This window comes from Tamandua tetradactyla, chromosome 7 (assembly GCF_023851605.1).
Source record: "Tamandua tetradactyla isolate mTamTet1 chromosome 7, mTamTet1.pri, whole genome shotgun sequence".
NCBI classification, from domain to species: Eukaryota; Metazoa; Chordata; class Mammalia; order Pilosa; family Myrmecophagidae; genus Tamandua; species Tamandua tetradactyla.
The window spans coordinates 117,494,296-117,506,489 of record NC_135333.1 but is presented as its reverse complement, the minus strand read 5'-3'; the positions used below and the strand labels follow the sequence as shown (position 1 = coordinate 117,506,489).

At 43.7% G+C, this 12,194-nt stretch overlaps 2 pseudogenes; both read right to left on the bottom strand.

Annotated features, from left to right (window-relative positions):
• Positions 1 to 1,721: 1,721 nt before the first annotated feature.
• LOC143690605 (syncytin-1-like) lies at positions 1,722 to 3,436 on the bottom strand (annotated as a pseudogene).
• A 6,758-nt stretch (positions 3,437 to 10,194) lies between these two features.
• Positions 10,195 to 11,909, bottom strand: LOC143690604 (syncytin-1-like; annotated as a pseudogene).
• Between the last annotated feature and the right edge of the window lie 285 nt (positions 11,910 to 12,194).

Sequence of the window (12,194 nt, the reverse complement as noted above, 5' to 3'; positions counted from 1 at the left end):
ACTGCCCTGTCTATTGTTATTAGGACATTTCATGGACTTATATCATAACCATGCCCACTTTATAAGGAGAGTCTTCTACAATGAGTGATTCTTTAATCTAATCACTGGGAGACTTTTAAGTAGGATTTAGAAGAGACAATCACTCTTCCTGCTTCAGCCGGTCAGCCTTTCCTGAGAGTTCATTGAGGACCTTCATTGGAGCACCCAGCTAATGGCCTGCCCTACAGATCTTGGACTCTTACATCCCTATGATTGTGGGAGACATTTTCATAAATTTTATATTTACAGATCTCTCCTGCTGATTTTTTTTCTCTAGAGAACCTTAGAAAATACAGGTATTATTTTCACATCTTCAATTTTTTTTGAAAAGCTTGATTCAGGATTGGTATTAATTCTTTTTTTAATGTTGGTAGAACTCATCTATGAAACCACGTGATCCTGGACTTTACTCTGTTGGGTGGGTTTTGATAACTGATTCAATCTCTTTATTTGTGATTAGTGTATTGAGGACTTCTATTTCTTCGAGAGTAGGTGTAGTTTGTTCATGTATTTTTAGGAGGATGCTCATTTCACATAAGTTTTCTAGGTTTTTGGCACAGAGTTGTTCATGGAATCCTCTTCTTATCTCTTTTATTTCTGTAATCTCAGTAATAATGTTCCATCAGATTTCTGATTTGATTTACTTGTATCCATTCTCTTTTTTTTCTTTGTCAGTCTGAGTCCATCAATTTTTTAAATAATTTTTTATTAATTAAAAAAATTACAAGAAAGAAATGCAAACATCCTTAATATATGCTCATTACATTCTACATATATAATCAGCAATTCACAATATCGTCACATAGTTGCATATTCATCATCATGATCATTTCTTAGAACATTTGCCTCAATTCAGAAAAAGAAATAAAAAGACAACAGAGAAATAAAACAAAAACAGAAAAAGGAAAAAAGTACTTTACATACCATATCCCTTACCCATCTCTTTCATTGATCACTAGCATTTCAAACTGAATTTATTTTAACATTTGTTCCCCCTATTATTTATTTTTATTCCATATGTTCTATGTCCCGACCCGCAGGACAGTCAATGGGTTCCGCCACCTGCTGAGGGAAGAATGGCTATGGGACAGAGAGACGCAAGAAGGACAGCAAGACAGTATTCTCATCAAGCTGCAAATTTTATTAAGCAAGCCGGGTGTATATATAACGACTTGGGGAGGGAAGTAGGGTATGTGGAGCATTATGATAGGAGGGAGTTCGCGCCGGTGGGAAGGGTTGGTTAGATGATTGGTGGCACTTGTTGCCAGGGGAAAAGGGGCAGAACAGACTCTTGGCGGGAACCTATTTCCGTGAAGAACCTTGTTGTAATATGTAGGTGCTATTGCATCAGCCAGGGTGGCCATGTTGGCTTAATCGCCATCTTAGGTTAGCCTCTGGTCCCCAACATCTCCTCCCTTTGTTTGATTTGACAGGGAAGGAGTAGGACATTTATTGTCCTTTGGCTTTAACCAGCTTGGGGGAATAGAGGCCTCATTCCCCAAGTTGTTGGCGGCTCTGTTTTCTGTGGAAAGGAATTATTGCAGAGCAAATCTTTGTGCAAATGAGGCATATTCCTCAAGGGGCTCGAAATGGCCTATTTGATCATTTGGCCCTCCTTTGCAGTGCTTTGCCTCACACCCAGTGGTACCAATCACAGCGTAAGCTGGAAGCATATCTTTGAGTTATATGCTGCTCCCGTAGGAGGGGGTTTGCAGAGGGTAGATGTTTTCTTGGCCTTCCAGGGTCACACCTTGGTCCTGGAGACGGAGCCTTTGGTAATGCACCTGAATGGGCCTCCCTAAGGCTGAGTTAACTTGATCCTTTACAAGCTGGAGTATTTTCCTTATAATGGCAGGTGCAATAGATATTATGAGGAGTAAGGTTATTAAAGGGCCTAATATAGGGAGGAGGTAAGGCAATAGTTCATTAAATGCGCTCCATAGAGGAGATTCAGCCAGTTCTTGTCTTCTTTTTTCCAATTCTTCTTGCAGCTTCTTAATTTTGTCTCTGACGATGCCAGATTTATTTGTATAGAAGCAGCAGCGTTCCTGTAAAGCCAAACATATTCCCCCTTTTCCGCGGTTAATAAATCTAGCCCTCTACGATTTTGTAGGACTACCTCGGCAAGAGAGTCTAACTGGTCTTGAACGTCCTGAATGGTGCTTGATAAAGCTTGCACTTCCCCAATTAATTGTTTGGATAATTTAGTATATTGTGTGACAGAAACCCCTAGACCAGCAGATCCAGTACCTAAAGCTCCAAGAATTCCCATCGTAGCTAGGAGGGGGAGCATTTGCACGGCCCTTTTTTGGCGGCCAGCAATAAGGTCTAATCTGGGGATAGGTACTGGCTCCTCCCCTCTGATGATATCGATATTAGGAAGGAGTATACTTAAGACACATCACCCAGTCCAATTTTGTGGGAGTGCAGTATAAGCAAGGCCACCGCCACATATGAATACAGTGCCGTTAGTGGGACAGAGGGGATCAGAGCTATTGATTGTCTCCTGACAATCAATAGAGAGCACGCCAAGATCTATCTCATTACTATTATTAGTGGATGGTGAGGAGAAGCAAAGAGTGCTGTTTTCGAACTCAAGCAGCACTCGGAAAGGTATGGAGATACTGCAAGAGCTAGAGAGGTTGCTATAGGTATTATTGCGTGGTGGCAAGGCAAGGGGCAGGGGGCCTCCCATCCGTAGGCAAAGCCAGCAATCAGATGCCAATTCTGGTTTGGAGATATTGAGTAATTTCCAAGTGGCAGTTAAAATGTCATACGTTTGGGGGTCTAGATCTATATTTTGGATTTTTATTTTTGCTAGCGGGTGATAATGGAGCTGAGGATATAAATGATCAATTATTGCTTGTAATTGTTTTTTAGCTACGAGCTCTCTAGCTTGATCTTGGGGTCCTCCTCCGTCTGACATGTGTATTGGGGGTGTAGGTGACCAGCACACCTCCTTCCCTATTGCAGCATCATTTCCACCACAGTTGCTTAGTTGGAGCTTAGAGTTGCCTATTCCTTCAGGCGGCTTAAACATTAAATCTGTGTGAGATAATTTAGTAAAATAGTAAGTTTTGTTATTGCTTTTGTCTATGCACTGTGAATACGCTGTATAGCATTGGGTATGAAGAGAGGAATATATTTGGGTGCAAGTATACTTTGGTAATACCCCATTAATGGGGGATGCTAGATTAGGGAGCTTCAAACAGACCCATCTTTGATTTTTCCCTACCTTGGAGGCGTGACCATGTAATAGGTAGGCTACCTTCTCCCTACAACTTTGCTGCAATGAGTATGTTCCCGTCAAGGGGGTGTTCTGAACTGTTTCTCTACAATCGCATGCAGTATTATGGATCTTGTTCACCAGTTTTTGGATGGCTTGTGGGTCATCCATGCCACCAAAAGTATATTTTAGGAGCAAGCATAAGATGACAAGTCTAGAGGGGAATATTAATAAAGCCATTCTAATAAAGGCTATCTGTTCCTTTGATTAAGGGAGAAAAACTAGCAGGGTAATGCACCCTATAGCACATAGAAATGTTATGGCGAGCAAAATTCTTTCTAATAGATTCCAGTCTTTTGGGGCAACTTCTGCTAGTATTGCTGCGAACACTAGGGCTAGAAGACAAATTAGTAAGAGCCAGTAATTCATGTGGTATTAGTGATGGGGTAAACCTGTAAGTAGGACTCCTTCTGGCTTCCGGTTGTGTGTAGGCTGGCTGCGTCCGGGTAGGCTATAGCAGGATTTGTTGAAGCGCTGAAAGAGAGAAGAAAAACATTTTTCTCAGGGAGAGACTTCCACCCTGGAGAGATTATTATTAGAAGGACGGGGGGAAGGTGTCTTAGGGGTTAGTTCCGATAGTGGAGGATCAATATGTTTTATTAGTCTTTCTGGAAGCCAGCGAGGGCCTTCCTTTTCTTGATCATATATGCAAGCAGAGCCTTGTCCCCAAATAATTACAGGGTCAGGCCCATTCCATTTTGATATTAAGGGGTCACGCCACATAACAGTGGCCTGATTTGTAGAGGTTTCCGAATGCCAATGTCGGTCGGCTGCGGAACACCCATTCGTGTCAACTGATAGAAAATTAAGAACAAAAAGCACATGGTGAAGGAGGTCGCGAGGGCACTGCTTCATCAGGGAGAGAGTGCTATTTTTCAGGCGTCCTAGGGTATTTTTCAGGGTGCGATGTGCTCGCTCAATTATTCCCTGTCCCTGAGGATTATAGGGGATTCCTGTAACATGTTTAATATTAAGTTGTAGGCAAAAGTTTTGGAAGTTTTTTCCCGTATAGCCAGGCCCATTATCTGTTTTGATGGTTTTTGGCTGACCTAAAATGGAAAAACAGTATAGTAGATGGGATTGAACATCCTTTGAGGCTTCTCCAGTATGGAGGCTGGCCACAATGAACCCACTGAATGTATCTATGCTGACATGCACATATTTTAGCTTGCCAAACTCTGGTAAGTGTGTGACATCCATTTGCCAAAGTTCATTAGGGATTAGCCCTCTGGGGTTGACTCCCAAGTGTGGGACCGGCAATTCAGTGACACAATTTTTGCAGGCTTTGACTATGGATCTTGCCTGTTCCCTAGAGAGGCGATATTTGTGGTGGAGGGTGGTTGCATTTAAATGGTGTTGAGCATGGGCTTTTGTGGCTGCTTCAAGTGGGTTGAGGACGGCTAGATGAACTGAGCGAGTGGCTGCATCCGCTAGGGCATTGCCCTCAGTGAGTGGGCTAGGTAGGTCCGAATGTGCTCTGAGGTGTCCTATATAGAAAGGAAGGTGGCGCTGGTGGATAAGCTTTTGTAGGGTTGAGAATAACTGAGTAGTTTTGGTGGAGGGTTTGATAAAAGGTGTTGTTTCCAAGAGGGGAATAGACTTTGCGATGTAGGCACTATCGGTGTATAGATTAAATGGTTGGGTCTGGAGTGTTTGAAAGACGTGTAAAACTGCATAAAGTTCAATGAGTTGAGCCGATGTGTAAGGGGATGGAAGGCGGGTGGCCTTGCCCTGAATTACATAGGCGGTGGTGCCATTGGCAGAGCCATCGGTGAAAACTGTGAGCGCTGGGGTGATAGGTGTTTGTGATGTGACCCGAGGGAAGACAAACTGATGAGTTTTAGCAAACTGGATTATAGGATCACTTGGATAATGATTTTCTAAATTGCCTGAGAAGGAAACACAAGCAATGGCCCATTCGTCATTTGTTTGAGATAGCCATTGTATTTGTTCTAGTGTATATGGGAGAATGATGGTATCAGGGTCCCTTCTGAATAACTGGAGGCTCATTCATTGGCCTTTCATTAGGAGGGAGACAGTTAAAGATGGATATGGGAAGAGAACTTTGCTCGGTGTGGAGGAAAGGTGTACCCAGTACAAAGGTGAGCCTTTATTTGTGGGAGACTTTAGATTAGGTTGCCAAAAAACCCCTGTTGGCGCATGAGGTGTGGGAAGAATGATAAAGTATAATGGTTGGTCATAGTGTATTTGATAACAGGTTTGATTTTGGATAGCTGATTCTACAATGGTTAGTGCTCGAGCGGCCTCCTTTGTTAAAATCCGAGGGTAGGAAGGACTGGGGTCACCTTTTAGTAAGTCTGTAAGGGGTGCGATTTCCTCAGTTGTTAATTTTAAATAAGGATGGAGCCACTGGATGTCACCTAAAAGTTTTTGAAAGTCATTTAGGGTTGTTAAGTGATTGGTTTGTAAATGGATTTTTGGCGTTAGGACACGCTCTTGATGGAGTTCAAAACCTAGATATGAGAATGGATTTGAAACTTGTATTTTGTCTGGGGCTATTGAGAGACCCATTGCTTTCAGGCATTTTAAGAGCATTAGAAAGCAGGTATGTAAGTCAGTAATTGTTTGGCTGGCAATTAAAATATCGTCCATGTAATGGAGGATATAGTTGCATGGCCATTGAGCTCTAACGGGACAGATGGCATCGGAAACAAATTTTTGGCACAGTGTTGGGCTGTTAGCCATGCCTTGTGGAAGAACTTTCCATTGGAAGCGAGACATGGGGGCTTGAAAATTAGTTTGAGGGACACTAAAGGCGAAGTATTGTCTGTCCTTTGGATGGAGGGGTATAGAAAAGAAACAGTCTTTAAGGTTAATAATTATTTTGTGCCAATTTGCAGGGATAGCAACTGGTGAGGAAAGGCCAGGCTGAAGCGCCCCCATGGGGACCATTACTTTATTGATGGTGCGTAAGTCCTGTATTAGTCACCATTTGCCAGATTTTTTCTTAACAATGAAAATTGGAGTGTTTCAGGGCGAGTGGGTAGGTTCAATATGCCCGGCATGAAGTTGTTCCTGTACTAACCGTATAGCTGCCAGGGTTTTATCTAAGGTTAATGGCCATTGATCAACCCACACAGGATTCGTGGTTTTCCAAGAGATTTTTGTTGCGTGGGGTACAGGAATGTCAATGACCATCATGGTAAATTTGGATTGTAACCTAGTCCTGTCCAGTCCCTTCGCAGAAATGTCATTATGGGTTGTTTTATGCCCTGGTTATTTTTCCCCAAACCTTGCCCAGGGAGATGGTGCATTTTCAGCATTTGTGCAGTGACAGCATCATTTGGACTATGCATGATAATTTTCATTTGACTTAAAATATCTCGGCCCCACAAGTTTACCGGTAGATCAGGTATGATATACGGTAAGACATCTCCGGTGTTGCCCTCCTCATCTTCCCATTTTAATAATTGAGCGCTTACGAGGGGTTCATTTTGGCCACCTATGCCTCAATTATAGTATGAATGGAAGTGAGGGGCCAAGCTTTAGGCCAGTGTTTTGAGGAGATGACAGTAGCATAAACTCCAGTATCAATAAGCCCTGTAAAGGGTTTTCCATTGAATTTTAAACATAAGGTTGGTTTTTCTTTCATAATAGGTTGGACCCAATAAGCATCTGATGACCCAAAACTGTTTTTTGAGCGATAGAGTTTTTTTAAATTAGTATTGATATGTTGAAGGGGGAGCAAAATGAGTTGTGCCACCCAATCTTCAGTATGGATGGGAACGAGGTCATAGTTAGTGACAGCAATAATTTGAATTTCCCCTGTATAATCATTATCAATTATTCCTGGGGTGATTTGGAGGCCGTGCAAGGTGGTGCTAGCCCTTCCTAGTACTAGACCAAAAATGTTAGGAGGTAATGGCCCATAGACTCCTGTAGGGATAAGTAAGGGTGATGTTTCTGGGGTTAGTATTGAGTCGGAGGAGGCACAGAGGTCCAACCCCGCACTTCCTGCTGTGGCCCTCTGGAGTTCTGAGACATGGAGGCATGATGAATGGTTGGTAGCGCTGGAACTGAAGGGAGGGGTTGCTGCTGGGGGACAAACCGTACTGCCCCGGTGTTTGTCCTCTGAGGGGCCTGGGGCTGGCCCTGATGGGAGTTTCCCTGCTGCCTAGGCATTAAAGGTTGACCCATGATGTCAGTTTTAGAGTGACAATCAGAGGACCAGTGAAACCCTTTTTTGCACCGAGGACAGACGGCGCGAGGGGGAGGTCTTGGACTGGGGAAATTAGATACTGGCGGGTGCGTGGGAAAATTATTTGTGCGTAGGAGGCAATTTTTTGAATAATGACCCGATTCATTACAATTAAAGTAGATGGGGCCGTTGTTTTGAGGGCGATTTTGTAAGACAGCTAATATTGCCTGAGTATTAGGATTTATTCCGTTACAAAGTTTAATATAATTGGAGAGGTCAGTGTTATGAAAAGGGCGGATTGCCGCCTGACAGGCAGTGTTAGCATTTTCATAAGCAAGATACTTGATAAAATCGCTTTCACTTTGCTGATCACCGAGAATGCATTGGGCTGCAGTCTGTAGCTGACTAAGGAAGTCAGTATATGGCTCGTTGGGACCCTGAACTATTTTTGATAAAGAGGAAGTGAGAGCCCCTTTTTGGGGGAGTAGCCTCCATGCTTTAATGGTGGCGGACTGCACCTGGAAACCAAGGGGGTATTGTGCTTGGGTAGAATTAAGATGATAAGACTTGACCCTAGAAGCTTTTTTAATGACCAAGATTTTGTGCTGTCTTTTAAGATGTTGCTTTCAGCATACTTTTTACACTGCTCCTCATAGTCCGCTTTCCATAGCAGGAAATCGCCACCTGATAGGGTGGCTCTGGCGAGCTGTGACCAATTATTTGGAGTAAGCTCCTTTTCGCTAATATTGTCTAGCAAAGCCAGAGTAAAAGGGGCAGTTGCTCCATAATCATGCATGGCTTTTTTTAGTTCTTTTAAATATTTTAGATTAATCCTTTTGTATTTATTGGTTCGGGGTGTTTCCTCCCACTCGTGGCTACACTCGTGGCTACATTCTGATTTTATTTCGTCCTCATCATTGGCCTTCTCGCTCCCTTCCTCCTCACTTTCCTGTTCAGACTGAGGCTCGGAAGCTTCTGACCTTGACTTTTGCTGGCTACGGAGGACCGGAAAAGTGTAGTTGGCACAGCGGGGGTTAGAGGGCTTATTTTAGTTAGTCATTAGAGAGAGAGAAGAGAGCGCCTGACTGGCGGTTTGCAAGGAGTTGAGGAGGTGATTATTTTGCAGTTGTTGTCGGCTAGCTCTGGCCTGTTCTTGGGCAAAGAGTTCATTAAAGGTGTTTGCACTGTTTCTGAGCGTAGTGGCCGCTTCCTCCAAGGCTGTATATTGTGGCAGGAAGGGTGGAACTCAGGGCATTATAGGATAGCAATGGTGAGGAGGTTGTGGTGCACATGGCACATGGGGGGGGGGGTCGGAAGGCTGGGAGGTTATTAAAAGCTGAGAGGGGTTTTTCGGCACAGGGAGTTTTATCTTCTTGGAGGTCAGTGTCATTTGGTATATCTATAGTGACAGAATTACATTCTGAGTGGGGTCTGGAGAGGGGATGTGCATTTTTTAAGGCATTTTCTCCCTCTCTATAAAGCTTTAGTATTTCGGGGTCTGAATTTTTTAAGGCATTTTCTCCCTCTCTACAAAGCTCTAGTATTTCAGGGTCTGAAGGGAAAGTATTTATGGCCTCATTGATTAAGTTCCAATAATTGAAGGCTGTAACTGGTACTTTTTCCGGCCCGAAAATTTTATAATAGTCCTTTAAACAATCTCCTACTCTCAACCAGCATTTTTGGTCTATGGTCCCATCAGCAGGGAACCATGGACAGGTTTGATAGACAAACTGAAAGAAATTTCTAAGGTCCTTTTTCTTAACTCTCACTCCTCGCATCTTGAGGGTTTCTTTTAATTGTCTCACGTAAAGCTCATGTGTACTAGATTCCTGTCCCATAGTGAATTTTTTAAATGAAAATGAAAGTGACTTACTGCGTGATCCTTCGCTTTTCTCTTTGTTCGTCCGTCGGCGCGAGGCAATGTCGCCGGGGCTGCGTTCACAGGCGAGTTACTTCTGTGGCAGTCCGGGGTTATGGGAGGGCCCTCCTCATTTTTCAGCGCGCGATGCTTCTATCTCTCAGCTAGCAGTTGAGCCCCACGTTGGGTGCCAATTGTCCCGACCCGCAGGACAGTCAATGGGGTCCGCCACCTGCTGAGGGAAGAATGGCTATGGGACAGAGAGATGCAAGAAGGACAGCAAGACAGGATTCTCATCAAGCTGCAAATTTTATTAAGCAAACCAGGTGTATATATACTGACTTGGGGAGGGAAGTAGGGTATGTGGAGCATTATGATAGGAGGGAGTTCGCGCCGGTGGGAAGGGTTGGTTAGATGATTGGTGGCACTTGTTGCCAGGGGAAAAGGGGCAGAACAGACTCTTGGCGGGAACCTATTTCCGTGAAGAACCTTGTTGTAATATGTAGGTGCTATTGCATCAGCCAGGGTGGCCATGTTGGCTTAATCGCCATCTTAGGTTAGCCTCTGGTCCCCAACATCTCCTCCCTTTGTTTGATTTGACAGGGAAGGAGTAGGACATTTATTGTCCTTTGGCTTTAACCAGCTTGGGGGAATAGAGGCCTCATTCCCCAAGTTGTTGGCGGCTCTGTTTTCTGTGGAAAGGAATTATTGCAGAGCAAATCTTTGTGCAAATGAGGCATATTCCTCAAGGGGCTCGAAATGGCCTATTTGATCATTTGGCCCTCCTTTGCAGTGCTTTGCCTCACACCCAGTGGTACCAATCACAGCGTAAGCTGGAAGCATATCTTTGAGTTATATGCTGCTCCCGTAGGAGGGGGTTTGCAGAGGGTAGATGTTTTCTTGGCCTTCCAGGGTCACACCTTGGTCCTGGAGACGGAGCCTTTGGTAATGCACCTGAATGGGCCTCCCTAAGGCTGAGTTAACTTGATCCTTTACAAGCTGGAGTATTTTCCTTATAATGGCAGGTGCAATAGATATTATGAGGAGTAAGGTTATTAAAGGGCCTAATATAGGGAGGAGGTAAGGCAATAGTTCATTAAATGCGCTCCATAGAGGAGATTCAGCCAGTTCTTGTCTTCTTTTTTCCAATTCTTCTTGCAGCTTCTTAATTTTGTCTCTGACGATGCCAGATTTATTTGTATAGAAGCAGCAGCGTTCCTGTAAAGCCAAACATATTCCCCCTTTTCCGCGGTTAATAAATCTAGCCCTCTACGATTTTGTAGGACTACCTCGGCAAGAGAGTCTAACTGGTCTTGAACGTCCTGAATGGTGCTTGATAAAGCTTGCACTTCCCCAATTAATTGTTTGGATAATTTAGTATATTGTGTGACAGAAACCCCTAGACCAGCAGATCCAGTACCTAAAGCTCCAAGAATTCCCATCGTAGCTAGGAGGGGGAGCATTTGCACGGCCCTTTTTTGGCGGCCAGCAATAAGGTCTAATCTGGGGATAGGTACTGGCTCCTCCCCTCTGATGATATCGATATTAGGAAGGAGTATACTTAAGACACATCACCCAGTCCAATTTTGTGGGAGTGCAGTATAAGCAAGGCCACCGCCACATATGAATACAGTGCCGTTAGTGGGACAGAGGGGATCAGAGCTATTGATTGTCTCCTGACAATCAATAGAGAGCACGCCAAGATCTATCTCATTACTATTATTAGTGGATGGTGAGGAGAAGCAAAGAGTGCTGTTTTCGAACTCAAGCAGCACTCGGAAAGGTATGGAGATACTGCAAGAGCTAGAGAGGTTGCTATAGGTATTATTGCGTGGTGGCAAGGCAAGGGGCAGGGGGCCTCCCATCCGTAGGCAAAGCCAGCAATCAGATGCCAATTCTGGTTTGGAGATATTGAGTAATTTCCAAGTGGCAGTTAAAATGTCATACGTTTGGGGGTCTAGATCTATATTTTGGATTTTTATTTTTGCTAGCGGGTGATAATGGAGCTGAGGATATAAATGATCAATTATTGCTTGTAATTGTTTTTTAGCTACGAGCTCTCTAGCTTGATCTTGGGGTCCTCCTCCGTCTGACATGTGTATTGGGGGTGTAGGTGACCAGCACACCTCCTTCCCTATTGCAGCATCATTTCCACCACAGTTGCTTAGTTGGAGCTTAGAGTTGCCTATTCCTTCAGGCGGCTTAAACATTAAATCTGTGTGAGATAATTTAGTAAAATAGTAAGTTTTGTTATTGCTTTTGTCTATGCACTGTGAATACGCTGTATAGCATTGGGTATGAAGAGAGGAATATATTTGGGTGCAAGTATACTTTGGTAATACCCCATTAATGGGGGATGCTAGATTAGGGAGCTTCAAACAGACCCATCTTTGATTTTTCCCTACCTTGGAGGCGTGACCATGTAATAGGTAGGCTACCTTCTCCCTACAACTTTGCTGCAATGAGTATGTTCCCGTCAAGGGGGTGTTCTGAACTGTTTCTCTACAATCGCATGCAGTATTATGGATCTTGTTCACCAGTTTTTGGATGGCTTGTGGGTCATCCATGCCACCAAAAGTATATTTTAGGAGCAAGCATAAGATGACAAGTCTAGAGGGGAATATTAATAAAGCCATTCTAATAAAGGCTATCTGTTCCTTTGATTAAGGGAGAAAAACTAGCAGGGTAATGCACCCTATAGCACATAGAAATGTTATGGCGAGCAAAATTCTTTCTAATAGATTCCAGTCTTTTGGGGCAACTTCTGCTAGTATTGCTGCGAACACTAGGGCTAGAAGACAAATTAGTAAGAGCCAGTAATTCATGTGGTATTAGTGATGGGGTAAACCTGT